Below are 11,816 nucleotides of genomic sequence, written 5' to 3'. Positions count from 1 at the left end.
GATTTTACAAGTATGAACTACATGAGCAAAGCCAATCGCTCTAAACAGACTACTTAAGTGCCAGGGTTTATTTTTTATCCCAGGTACCGGTATCCCAATCATTTGGAAAAACCTTTACACAGGCGGACAGCTCAGAACTGGACATTTGGGCTCAAGATTTCTGGAGCTGTGATCCTTGTTCAGATTTGTGGCCAACAAGCTAAATTTAAAGAGCTATATATCCTAGCTGTTAAATTTAGCTAATGGTTCCCTACTCGGGACAAAAGAGGAAGGAGGGCTAGTTCCTAGGGAATACTGTTCCAAGTGTAATACACAGTCTACTCTTCCTCAACGCTATTGAGGGATGAGAAGCAAAGACCAGACACTTGCTAGTCTGTGTAATCAGTATAATTTTGGATTTTTCTCGTCCACAGGACCAGCTTCTCTATCGTGGATAGAATGGTCTTCCCTTACAAAGGCATCACAAGTCTCTTGAGGCTTGCAAGTAGCTTGATGCCGGCTTCGATGACTGTGAGACCGGGTGTGGGGGGCCCCGCGCGGGGCCCTTGGAGCGCGGTGTCCCCCCGCACCGCGTGGGATGCGGGGGCCTGTGTTACGCCTCTGCTTACTATATATGGATTCAGACAATGGAAAACTCAAGCTATAGCATATTGTATGGTTCTGGCATTCAAGAAAAAAGGTCGCCGTGGCACAATTGAGGTGGATAATCCTCCTACAAGACAATAATCTGGACTCGCTCAATTTGCTTGCTTACTCTAATTCTAGACAAGTATTGCACGCCACTACTTTCAAAGATCACCAGCTGTCACTGAACTTCATACTCCTGAAGTCCTTCTATGCAACATGCAGACAAGTCATCACATCAGCCAAAATACTATACCAAAACCATCAATGATGCTGCTAAAAGCAGAATGCTTTTCAAGGCCATCACGCACCGATCAAATGCGAGTAAGTCTGGTTTGTTTCCTGACTTGTGAACTCTGACTTGTTCCCTACACTTGCTCGGTGCAACATGGGTTAAAATTTACATCATAATATTTTCATAAATGACCACAAATCACAACTGGCAAGGCCAAAAGAGATTTGTCTGGACTGTATTTGATCAAGCAACAGGGCTGAAGGAAGCAAGGAGTTCATGTTCTCATGAGCAGTAATCTTTTTGGTCTCATCTGTAACATACAATCAGGAGAGACAAAGGGGCAGATTGCTGAAGTTTTGAGAATTCTCAAGAATCAAAAACAATAATTTTTATTGACATTACAGGAGGAGATGTCACAAAAGCTGTCATTCGTGACATGAGAAGTGACACCATTTAAACAGTATATATCAACAAGGAGAGAGATAGGGAGAATCAGAGACACTCTCTTACACCCCAGTTAAGTATCAAACAACAAAAGAAGAGAGGTCTGGTCAAGCACAAAGCTACCAGATTTGGAGCAAAGAGATAAGAGGGTAATTTTGATCACAGTCACTCTATTTGAGTAGGAAAGCCCTCACACACCGACCTGGTCAGTGTCATGCTTCATCATCGGGCCCCACCGAAGAGACCGAGTGTCTCTTCGGTGTGCTGCGACGCCAGAAAGACTGCGGAGCTGGTCGTGTGGGGAGGACGTGTTGTGGAAATTGTAAAGTTAAAAGTGACTAACAGGGTATCAAAAAAACTTTTAATGAGTGATCCCTAAGACACGTGTAAGTGGTATATGTGTCTGAATTTAAGGGCCAAGGTTCTTAGGATTTTGATTAAATTCAGCTAAATACCACGAGTTTTAAAATTAATCAGTCAACATGTTTCTGCCTTACTTGTGGTATATATTCACCATGGCATTCTTCAGGACTATACCCCGGCGGTATGGACACTCTAATAGTCCACCCTGACCTGGGGACGTGTAGGTGAAAAAGGAAAAGTGAAAAAAGTGCTTAAAAATTAGAAGAGCAATTGCTCATTCCAAAAAACCCCAGTTTCAGGGGTGTATCAGCACTTTTAAAACAGGGCGCTACTAGCACCATGGGTCTCGGGAGGAGGATTAGAGCGCGCTTGGCGCGCCGACTGGGTCCGGTTTAGAGGAATCTTGCAGGTTGACAAGCGGGTTGTGAGCGCTGAGGGCGATGTGCCAAGCGCGCTCCAATCCTCCTCCCGAGACCCATGGTGCTAGTAGCACCCTGTTTTAAAAGTGCTGATACACCCCTGAAACTGGGGTTTTTTGGAATGAGCAATTGCTCTTCTAATTTTTAAGCACTTTTTTCACTTTTCCTTTTTCACCTACACGTCCCCAGGTCAGGGTGGACTATTAGAGTGTCCATACCGCCGGGGTATAGTCCTGAAGAATGCCATGGTGAATATATACCACAAGTAAGGCAGAAACATGTTGACTGATTAATTTTAAAACTCGTGGTATTTAGCTGAATTTAATCAAAATCCTAAGAACCTTGGCCCTTAAATTCAGACACATATACCACTTACACGTGTCTTAGGGATCACTCATTAAAAGTTTTTTTGATACCCTGTTAGTCACTTTTAACTTTACAATTTCCACAACACGTCCTCCCCACACGACCAGCTCCGCAGTCTTTCTGGCGTCGCAGCACACCGAAGAGACACTCGGTCTCTTCGGTGGGGCCCGATGATGAAGCATGACACTGACCAGGTCGGTGTGTGAGGGCTTTCCTACTCAAATAGAGTGACTGTGATCAAAATTACCCTCTTATCTCTTTGCTCCAAATCTGGTAGCTTTGTGCTTGACCAGACCTCTCTTCTTTTGTTGTTTGACCATTTAAACAGTTACACACCTCAAAATAACACCAACCATTCATTAAAGGTTTATAAATATAGTGGAGCAGTACAAGGGGTCTGTAGGTGGGCTCCACTGGGGCGGAAGACTTGGTGAAGGTTTCCTCTGCACACAGCAGAGCTGTAACAGTCATATTTAAAGTTCACGTTTAGGCCCATCTCACCAGGTGTGACATTCAGCCTGATACGACTGAGGGCTACTCCCAAACTCTAAATGTGTGAATCCCACTCGCAAAAAGTGTTACAGAAAACTCGTACTTATCACAAATTCTCGAGCCTAACGTTTTATACACATTCCTGGGCTGTATCCTGAAAACTAACACATTTTAAATCTTTAAGTAATGAAAAGGACCTTTTTTTATAGAATTTCATCATACGCCTTTCAGAACATTACTCCGAGGTAAGTGGTCACAGCCTAACTTGAGTGAAGAGGAAAAGAGAAAAAACGACTGAAGGAAAGAAAGAAAGTATGCGAAGAGGAAGGGAGGGAGACAAAGACAGGAGGTATGGAAAGAATGAGGGGAAGATTAAAGAAAGGAGCGTTAAACGGACAAGGAATGGGAGGACAGTAAGAGGAACGAATGGTTCGATATAAGACATAAATACCAACAGACCCGATTCAGACAGGAGACTCCTGGTTTTTAAAGCCAAAACTAACTTAATTTGAGCTGTTTTCTGCCTTACGTTGCTTGTGTCTAAATAGAAGTCGACGAGGAAACTACATTCCCCCGATTTCATGCTCGAAATCTTCCAATTTACAAGATTAAAAAGGTGGCATATACAAAGAGTGTTAAAAACTAAAGGGAGGAAAAATTGAGAAGTCCGTCTCGGAAGACAGGAGGGGGTGGATTAGGTATGCTTTGCCACCTTTCTAATAGACACATTTCAACCATTTATTGCAGTTTTAAGAGTATGCGAAGGCTTAGATGTGAAAATGAACAGGACAGTATACAAATCTTATGAATACACTTGTAACAAGGCTTTTCTGCCTTTGTTTACTTTATTAGTCAGATGTCGATGGCGCATCTCTATAACAGACTTAAAAGAGATTTCTGTTTATATTTACAGTTTGAAGAATGTCTGGATGAGGGCTAAAAATAGCGGCGTTAAGAGATTGTGTTTGTTTTTTAACTGGTGGCGTGTAAAGTAGTAAAGCAAAGAAACACAACATGGTGCAGATAGAAAACCGGTCAGGTGGCAAACCAAGGGTAAATAGGAAGATACATGATGTAAAAGGGCGGAGAGGGGAACAAAAACAGGAGGGAAGTGAAGGAAGAATATGGAAGTAAGTCCTTTAATAACAATGACGCCATCACTACATTTTACCTCACAGTCTGGTGTTTCACACCTCAAGGGTCGTAGGAGGGTCAAAGCTCGGACGTCTTGTGCGGCCGGGCAGGTGAACAGCCCTGGGCTCCCACGGGCACCTGGGGCATATTGCTTATGTGTGACATTTTCATAATTTCAGTGTAATTATGAGTGAAATTCAACGTCTATGAGTGATACTTTCTCGCGAGCAAAAATAAAGCAATAAAGGCAAAGGAAACATATAAATATCAGCAATCACACCCATCTGAGCAAAGAGAAACTCTAGGAGATCTTAAAACATGCTGCAAAGCATCAGAAACATAGCTGCCAAGTTTGCAGACTACTTAAGTGTGACAATTTGGTGGTGTCAGTGTGCGAATGAGCAGGGCTACCGGAATTATGCGATTGTGCGGTGATTTTTGCATAGTTGTAGATTTGCCACATTTGCTACATAATCCTGCATCTGTTGCATAATCTACAGATAAGAAAAATGTTTCAAGCTCAGATGGTTCAAAAGTTAGTAAAAACACATTGACACCTGTTGTAGCGAAGTGGAAGGCCCATTCCAAAGGTTGACTGGTAGTGTATTGCTATATATGGGTGTTACACAGGTACTAATGAGGCACAACTAATCCCCACACAATGTAAACAAGCTTAAAAATGTCAAATTAATGAATTAGTACCATCACAAAATGTGCCGCATAATTTGCTTTTTCTGGTCCCCTTAATTTACTCAACTCTGCTGCATGATTTGACCCTCCCCTGCCGCATAATTGCAGTGGCCCTGCGTATGAGTGAAATTCTACATCAAATGAGCAACACTCTGAGTGACACTTTCTCGCAAGTAAATTTAAGTAGTAATTAACCATTACTAAGATCTGTGAAAGGGCTGCTGGTCTAAGAAGTTTCCAATCTCTCCTGTTCTCTCTTCACACTGCTTTTATCTGCAGTCTTTCACCGTTAGCCATTTGTTCCCTCTTTTTCACCACATCTTTTTTAAAACCTTAATCTGCATGTATTGCATCATCTCTTCCCTCATCCTCATTTGTTTTTCAATATGTCCTGCATGCACTACTTGTATTGCCCCTTCATCACACACCTACCCACCCGCTCTTCCCTCATCTTAATTCACACTTTTTTTAATGCAATCAATATTTCGACATTTACATATTACTCCTGCACACATTTTTGTATAAAATAAAATCACAATTGGCCTACATGTGAACATCTCTCTACAGAGAGGCCAAAGCTTGATAGTGTAAACACCTTAATTCAACCCATTGTGGGAAGCTCTCCATGCCTTCAGCCTCAGCCACACAGCTCTCTATAATGCCCCATAATACTCACTTACAAGCTTTAACTAGCTCAGATGCCTATAACCAACCAACAGAGTGCGCTGTAGTAGATTCATATCTGTTTCATGAAAACACTGCAGAAACAACATCGTATGGAAAATACAAATACGTTTAGGGAATTTAAGATAAAGTCAAAATTGTTTTGAGGGTTTGGATTTTCTTATAATGCGTCACTCTGGGGCACGGTACCCCAATGAAACAGGTAAAAAAGTTGCCAAGCCCGAATCTATGAATCTTTTCTTCTCTGTCACACCCACCCCAATGTCGGGGCTGTCTCAAACGTCACGTGGGAGTCTTGTTTTTGCTGATGATGGCAGGTTTGCCCCGGAGCTTCGGGGTGGCCAGTCCGACATAGGTGATCGGTCTGAGAATCTGCCCCGGACGAGATTGCGCTGTGTACTCTGCCACACACATGGCAGAGTACACAATGGCCTGCGGGGTTGCGTTGGTAAGTGAGCACGAGTAGAATGAACACATATTACCGATTTTAAACTATAATCTAACAAATCTCACATTTGGAGTGCAACAACATACAGTAAAACGTGGCATTATTTCTAAATCAGGTTACCTAGGGGCCGATTGCTGCTGGTGGATTCAGTTTCGTTCGGGAGCTGAGCAGCTGGTTGCAAACATAACGGTCATAGCCTTTGACCTGCTCTCCAGAATATAGAAGGCGCAGAGGAGCCAGGACATCCAACGTGACCACATTTGATAAAAGAACTGCAGTGACGCCAACTCCATCACGTGACTGAGTTTGGGTGGGATTGGCGTTTATTAGTCTAATTTAGGAAGACCCCTCTGACACAATAAATCCGCCAGCAGCCTGATAAATAAAACAGTGGCACACCGGAGCACAGGCGATGTGATCTCCACACTGTTGTACCGCACGCACAGCGACTCGAGTGTTTGGGCTTCTAGTTCACGTCAGTGCGCGCGGAAAGAAGTGAAAGTCCCGTGTGGCCTAGCCGGGCGTGCGCACCACCCAATTAAAGGCCACGGCACCATTTAAATAATGAAGAGGCCGCTGCTGCTGGCTGTGGCGTGCGCGGGGCGCACAATTTCATTTATATAGAGGGCGGGAGGCTGCCACAGTGCGCACCATTTAATTCATAGTGGAACTTCAAGTTCAATCATGACTTAAATGGTGCAGGTGGCCGCACAGACTGGAGGCTTGCAAGTAGCTTGATGCCGGCTTCGATGACTATGAGACTGGGTGAGGGGGGCCCCGCGCGGGAGCCCGGGGCCCCCCCGCACCGCGTGGGTTGCGGGGGCCTGTGTTACGCCCCTGCAGACACGGAGCTGACACTTTAAACACTGACGTCATCGACGTCAACCAATCCGAGCAGGTAAAATTGCACCCACCCTCACCCCGCCCCTCCCTTCCTGATTCCCCTCAGAGAGACCTCAATCAGCCCCTCCACGCTGACCACTTGGTAAATTAAACGAGAATATTGAAATGGATGTGTTTGCATATAGAAGTAACAACTTTACATGCACAAGCATACGAATTTCACATGCATACTTAAAACAAACGTGTAAATGTCAATTAAGGCACTGCTTCTTTGTCGTGTCCTTCAATAGCCTCTCTCAGATCTACTTGTTTAACTGCTGCCTCTTAACCAGGAACCCTCGCTCACGCTGGTGAGTGCCTAGAAGCCTTAATTCCCACTAAACACTATGGATCCAGTGCGCATTTTCCATTTCACCGCTAGTGTGTGATGGCCTCATATATTGATGGCCTCATATATCTGTAGCCAAGGCGACAGGCCCCTCCCGCCGCCTGAGGCCAGCTCTTCCCACAGCTCCTCCTCTGTGATTTAACGTTTATGCCCAGTTACAGTGATATGGGGTTTAAATAGGAACCTACTGCCCCTACATCCCTAATTGCACTTGAAATGACCACTGAATGGTACAGGATGTGGACGGCAGACATGTACTAGAAATCTGCTCCACACAACTATCATCAGCTGGCTCGTTGGTCTAGGGGTATGATTCTCGCTTTGGGTGCGAGAGGTCCCGGGTTCAAATCCCGGACGAGCCCACTTTTTTCCCCCATCAATTTTTTTCTTTTTTTAATTGTTACTGTTATATTATTTTTATTACATTTCCCACTTTTAAATTGATTGACTTAAAATATTCTGTAAATGTTTTCTAAAATGGGGCTCGTCCGGGATTTGAACCCGGGACCTCTCGCACCCTAAGCGAGAATCATACCCCTAGACCAACGAGCCAGATGTTTACAGTCGTCTACACAGCCTTCTATGTACTCGAAACAGCTTCAGAATTGTGGCGCTGTCTTTTGTTTTTGATTTTTCTGGATTCTCCCGCGCCTTGAAAGTCACACTGAAAGCCTCAAAGGCTGAACCCAGAAGACCTCTGACTGAGAGAGGCACTGACTTCAGAATATGTCTGCTTCCGCCTCAGCTCCGGACCACCACCTCCTCGCCTCCTTGAAAGACACTTCCAAATGCTCTCAGCAGCATCACCTGCTGCCAGAGTCACCACAACCAGCTCCCAGGGCTGCTACAGACGGGCCCCCTCTCTATTATCTGTAGGTAGGCCTTACATTATAGACAATTCTGTTTACATGACTATAGAAGTGCCTTCCCAGTGTGTTGTGGTTTGAGAGTCTGCCATTTATTGCAGTATTATACTTCTACTTGTATTTTGTACTCCTTTGTAAAAGGCACACGTCGTTTTCCCTCTTGTATTGTATGGTTTGCTACCTCTTGTATTCTGTTTGCTCTTGATACATGCACAATTGTCACTATTGCCTCATGTAACGTAACGTTTGCTCTTGTAACATGCTGACTTGCAATGTTCTCCTCGTGTATCACTACTGTTCCTATTGTGAAGCGCTCTGACCCTTCGGGTAAAGTCCGCGCTATATAAAAACAAATACAATAAAATAAAAATAAATATTCAACATTGGGAAGTGTAAGGACACAGTAACCGCAAGACTCTACAGATTACTCTAGGAGAGAGGGTAGCTGCAAGGAGAGCAGCGTGTGTCTCCACCCGTCACAACTCTCGGGGTGCAGGGGAACCCTCGTGACCCCCAGTAGACTCTCTGGTGGCCACCCCGCTTCAGGGACCCATCATACCGGCTGGGGTGAATCTGTTGCCGTGTATGACGCCCAGAAGGCTTGAAGTGCCTCTCTCGCTGCCGGGCGTCCACTCCCCTTTAGTCTCTGAGACCCCCAGTCTGAGAAATGGAAACACCGGCACAGCTCCTCTCGAGGTGTAGGCGCTACTGCTGCAGCGCCGACCCAGCCCCTCTGACTCTCTCTGAGGTCCTGCCAGTTACACCAGGTCATGCTTTTGGCCGGATGCACTGGCTATTTTGCTTTTGTTTTATGTCCAAGTGGTTTGTAAACCTATTAACATGAGCATTTTACACCTCACGCCGAAAAGTGGAAAACGACATAATGAATCTCGTGTTCGCGATGCTCGCCCGGTGCAGTAGATGAGGAGGGTCACCATAGACCAGAGGTCTTCAAACTTTTTGATGCCAGGACCCCCTTGTAAAACCTTTTTAGGCGTAAGGACCCCCTTCCGACAAAAGATTTTAGAAACTGGTACTCCTCATCATCAACAACTATCTACAACCATAAATGCGCCTGTTAGACCTCATCACATCCATCCATCCATCCATCCATCCATCATTCATCCATCCTTCACCCATCCACCCTTTCATCCTTCCTTCCTTCCATCCATACATCCATCATCCATCCATCCTTTCATCCTTCCATCCATGCATCCATCCTTTACCTATCCGCCCGTCCATCCACCCATTATTCATCCACCCGCCTTTTCACACATCCATCCATCATTCATCCATGCAACCTTTTATCCATCCATACATCCATCCACCCTTTCATCCTTCCATCCATACATCCATCCTTTACCTATCCACCCGTCCATCCATCCACCCATCCACCCACCTTTTCACACATCCATCCATCATTCATCCATGCAACCTTTTATCCATCCTTCATCCATCCACCCTTTTATCCATCCTTCATCCATCCACCCTTTCATCCTTCCATCCATACATAATTCATCCATCCTTTCATTATTCCATCCATATATCCATCCACCCTTTCATCCATACATCCATCCTTCATCCATCCACCCACCCTTTCATCCATCCATCCATCCTCCATCCACCTTTTCACACATCCATCCATCCACCCTTTCATCTTTACATCCATCCACTCATCTTTACATCCATCCACTCATCATTCATCCATCCACTCATCATTCATCCATCCACTCATCATTCATCCATCCATCCACTCATCATTCATCCACCCACCTTTTCACACATCCATCCTTTCATCCTTACATCCATCTACCCTTTCATCCTTCCATTCATCCTTCATCCATCCACCCTTTCATCCATCCACCCTTTCATCCATCCATCCATCCTCAATCCACCTTTTCACACATCCATCCATCCTTTCATCCTTCCATCCATCCATCCATCCATCCACCCACCCTTTCATCCTTCAATCCTTACATACATTCATCCTTCATCCATCCACCCTTTCATCCATCCATCCACCCACCATTCATCCCCCACCTTTTCACACATCCATCAATGCAACCTTTTATCCATCCATCCTTCATCCATCCACCCTTTCATCCATCCATTCATCCTCCACCCACCCACCTTTTCACACATCTATCCATATATATATTTATATATATACATACATACATACATACATACATACATACATACACACACACACATGTATACATGTAAACAACCCGAATGACAGAGTGCGGGCAGCTAATGTGCGTGTTTATTTAACACTTTTTTATGCACAAAATGCATCTTCCTGTCTAAAGCTACAAACATCATCAAATGCCAGTTTTGAATTCCGAACACAATTGCTGAAATTTCGCATAATTGTGCAAAGGAAGTTAAGCAGACTTTGAACACCCCCAGTTATAATGCGGAGAGGCTTACAAAATCCCTTTTGCAGGTAATGTCATGCAACAGACAATCCAAAGGATGATTGAAAGGTTTTCTCCATGTCTGTTTGTTTCAAACGAGTGTTGTCATTCTCACACAGAAATCCCAATTATCATGCGGGTGGGGGGGGGGGCAAAAGATCACGGACAGCGGAGTGCTGGCAGGGGGAGGGTGGTGCGAAAGCAGAATGCGGGCAGGGGTGTGCGAAAATGCACAGACAACGGAGTGCGAGGGGGGGTGGGACCCAGGAGAGGTGGCAGAAAGCAGGCGAGACCAGCAGCCACCATTCCACTGGCACACTAAGATACCTACAGGTTAAACTAGCGCTATATAAAACGTTACAAATTAAAATAAACTCCACAGCGAAGTCCATTGAACTCAAAGGGCTACAGCCTCCTCCCCCAGCCCCCCCAGCTCGTGTATGTGAGCCCTGCTGAAACAGCCTCAGGGACATATACAAAGGCACACCCGAGTACTTCACAGGTCTTCAAAAGACCTTTACTTGTTAATGAGGCTTTCATGTTTTTCACACCTTGGTGTGAATAAGGCCTCCGCCGTGAGCACCCTCAATCAGCCCGACGCCAGGAACTGCACTCTGACAGAATCGGCGACCCCCTTACCAGGACTCCACGACCCCCCTGGGGGTCGCGCCCCACAGATTGAAGACCTCTGCCATAGACAGTGCTTCTGTCACGAGCAGTGCACAGTGAGAGTCTGCAGTGCGGTGATGAGGGCCACACAGAGGGCCAGTGTGTGCAATCCTATCAGAAGCTCGTCCTTCGCAGCGCTGGAATAGGGGGGGGGGGGACTCGTTTCAATGCACTTATTAGTACAGTCATTATTTACAGTCTGCATTCCTGCAGTGAGGGTGAATATGCAGTGCTGCAGAGGGGGCCACAGTGTGCAGTGCTGCAGAGGAGGCCACCGTGTGCAGTGCTGCAGAGGAGGCCACCGTGTGCAGTGCTGCAGGGGAGGCTACAGTGTGCAGTGCTGCAGAGGAGGTCACAGTGTGCAGTGCTGCAGAGGAGGCCACCGTGTGCAGTGCTGCAGAGGAGGCCACAGTGTGCAGTGCTGCAGAGGAGGCCACCGTGTGCAGTGCTGTAGGGGAGGCCACAGTGTGCAGTGCTGCAGAGGAGGCCACCGTGTGCAGTGCTGTAGGGGAGGCCACCGTGTGCAGTGCTGCAGAGGAGGCCACCGTGTGCAGTGCTGCAGAGGAGGCCACCGTGTGCAGTGCTGCAGAGGAGGCCACCGTGTGCAGTGCTGCAGGGGAGGCTACAGTGTGCAGTGCTGCAGAGGAGGTCACAGTGTGCAGTGCTGCAGGGGAGGCCACCGTGTGCAGTGCTGTAGGGGAGGCCACAGTGTGCAGTGCTGCAGAGGAGGT

General features: G+C 46.1%; 2 non-coding genes across 2 annotated transcripts; one reads left to right on the top strand and one right to left on the bottom strand.

The window, feature by feature from the left end:
• The first annotated feature begins 7,420 nt into the window (after positions 1 to 7,420).
• TRNAP-UGG (transfer RNA proline (anticodon UGG)) lies at positions 7,421 to 7,492 on the top strand. Its single transcript has one exon. It is a non-coding gene; the product is annotated as a tRNA-Pro (tRNA).
• A 118-nt stretch (positions 7,493 to 7,610) lies between these two features.
• Positions 7,611 to 7,682, bottom strand: TRNAP-AGG (transfer RNA proline (anticodon AGG)). Its single transcript has one exon. It is a non-coding gene; the product is annotated as a tRNA-Pro (tRNA).
• Positions 7,683 to 11,816: the final 4,134 nt, after the last annotated feature.

This window comes from Lissotriton helveticus, chromosome 1_2, assembly GCF_964261635.1.
Source record: "Lissotriton helveticus chromosome 1_2, aLisHel1.1, whole genome shotgun sequence".
In the NCBI taxonomy this organism is placed as follows: domain Eukaryota; kingdom Metazoa; phylum Chordata; class Amphibia; order Caudata; family Salamandridae; genus Lissotriton; species Lissotriton helveticus.
Note: the sequence above shows the minus strand (reverse complement) of the source record. Positions and strands in the feature narration are given on the sequence as shown.